The sequence below is a fragment of the Carya illinoinensis genome, chromosome 6 (genome assembly GCF_018687715.1).
Source record: "Carya illinoinensis cultivar Pawnee chromosome 6, C.illinoinensisPawnee_v1, whole genome shotgun sequence".
NCBI lineage: Eukaryota > Viridiplantae > Streptophyta > Magnoliopsida > Fagales > Juglandaceae > Carya > Carya illinoinensis.
This window is the reverse complement of record NC_056757.1, coordinates 18969745-18972447: the sequence shown is the minus strand read 5'-3', so window position 1 is coordinate 18972447 and position 2703 is coordinate 18969745.

The following is a 2703-nucleotide window of genomic DNA, read 5'->3' as shown; positions in this document are numbered from 1 at the left end:
TACCAAATAAATCATTAGATGAATTTTACTATTTTTAAAAAAATATGTTCTTACTTAAGTTGATGTAGGTACCTACCACATAAATCATTAGATGACTTTTACTATTTTTAAAAAAATATGTTCTTACTTTAATAGCTTTATGTGTTTTTAATTCAATAACTATAGCATACCTTTCAACAGGATACATCCATTGATAATGAACGGGTCCTCCAAGCTTACATTCTGCAACTAAATGTATGGTCAAGTGCACGATAATCGTGAAAAATGATGGCGGAAATATAATTCTAATTGGCACAATATATAAGGTATTCTAGATTCCAATTGGTCTAAATTGTCAAGCCGCAACGTTTTAGAACAAATTCCCCTGAAGAATCCAGATAGCTCGATTAATGGTTCTATTACCTTCTTAGGTAATGACCCACATAATGCAATTGGCAGGAGCTATTACATCAGTATATGGCAATCATGACTCTTCATGCCCACTATAGTACGATGTTGAAGCTTAACACAACGTGAAACATTTGAAGAATAACCGCCTAGTATTTTTACATTTTGTATAACCTTCAACAAGTCTTCTTTCTCTTTGTTACTCATTGTGAAAATAGCTGGAGGCAAATATGTCTTGTCTGCAGCTGTTATAACCAGATGAAGTTGTGGTCTCAAACCCATCTCTTGTAAGTCAAGGCGTGCCTTTATGCCATCCTTTGATTTTGTATCAATATTTAACAGTGTGCCAACAATATTATCCACCACATTTTTTTCAATGTGCATCACATCAAGATTATGATGCAATAAACTATCTTTCTAGTAAGGCAAACTAAAGAAAATATTACATTTCTTCCATGAGTACGTTGTTCCATAACATTAGTCGACCCCACAACTCTTTTTCTTTTACGATATGTTCTATCATTGCAATTTAAATCATCTAATTGTTCCAAAATTTCTTCAGGTGTTGGCATAGTAGGTGAAGGATCAATTTTTCATGTGCCATCAAATGTTTTTGCCATCATTCTCCACCTATGATCACTTGGCAAGAATTGTCTATGCCCCATATAGGATTTTTTTTTTTTTCCATATTTCAGCCATCTAGATCGTGTGTTACCCATACAACAAGGACAAGCTAAACGACCTTTTGTACTCCACCCAGACAAATCACCATATGCAGGAAAATCATTTATTGTCCACATTAAAGCCACGCGCATTGTAAACATCTCTCTAGAGCAAACATCATAGGTTGGAGCTCCAACCTCCCATAATTCCTTCAATTATGATATTAGAGGCTCTAAGTATACATCTATATTCATTGAAGGTGATGACGGTCCCGGTATTATCAACGATAGCATGAAACTTGATCGTTTCATACATATCCAATGAGGTAAATTGTAAGGTACCAACATAACAGGCCAGGTACTATAGGAAATGCTCATGTTATCGAAAGGATTAAAACCATATGTAGATAAACCAAGCCTAACATTGCAGGGGTCATAGGCAAAATCATCATGTTGTAAATCAAATGTCTTCCAAGCCATGCCATCTGCTGGATGCCCTTAGTACCCCATCATTTGTGCGGCATATAACATGCCATTTCATTTGTGAAGAAGTCTTTGATGACATAAAAAGCCATTTCATTTGTGAAGAAGTCTTTGATGACATAAAAAGCCTTTTCATTTGTGAAGAAGTCTTTGATGACATAAAAAGCCTTTGCAACCTTGTTTTTAAAGGAAACCACCATAATATTTTTGCTAGACTTTTTTTACCTTTCCTAGACCTATCATCCATAGATTCTTTTTGCTTCCATTTTGATGCTCCGCATACCACGCATGTTTCCAAATTCTCATTTTCCTTACAAAATAACATACAACCATTGGGACATACTAAGATCTTCTCGTATCTAAGATCTTCTCGTATCCAAGACCTAACTTATTCATGTACTTCTTCGTCTCATACATATTATAAGGTAACGATGCTCCTGGTGGGAGCAACTCATTCACAAATTCAAGCAGTTCTGTGAATATGCTATTACTCAATCCACCAAAACACTTCATATTCCAGAGACGTACGATAGCACTAAACTTAGTATGCTTTGTGCACCCTTCATATAATGGTTCATCAGCATCTTTCAACATATTGTAAAATTTATTAACTCTTTCACTAGAACCTTGTCCATTTTTATTTTGCACTCCAGCTTCTCCAGCATCCACACATATTTCAGGCCCACCCTTAACTATTTCAGGATCAAACATAGGGAAAACATCATGTAACATGGTTGTCATCCCACTAGAGCCTTCATTTATTTGCTCATTATTATTTTGGGCTTCAATAACATGGTAAGATGCCTCCCCTTTTCTCTGCCCATGAGTATGCCAAATGGTATAACCTTGAGAAATTCCATAGCTAATCAAATGATCATATACCATGTTGGGCATGAACATCTTATGTAATCCACATTTTCTACATGGGCAACAAATCAGCGAATCGGTAGCACAATTCTCGTATGCAAACTTCAAAAACTCCTTGACACCATCGACATACTCTTTTGTATGTCGAGGTTTTTTCATCCAACTTTTGTCCATAGCTTAACTATATTTTAAATATGAAAACATAATTGAATGAGAATGCAAGATCATTAATAACTTAAAACATAGTACGGAAAATAATTCTGAACTTTGAAAAGTGAAGCAAAATAAAGCATAAATTTGCATA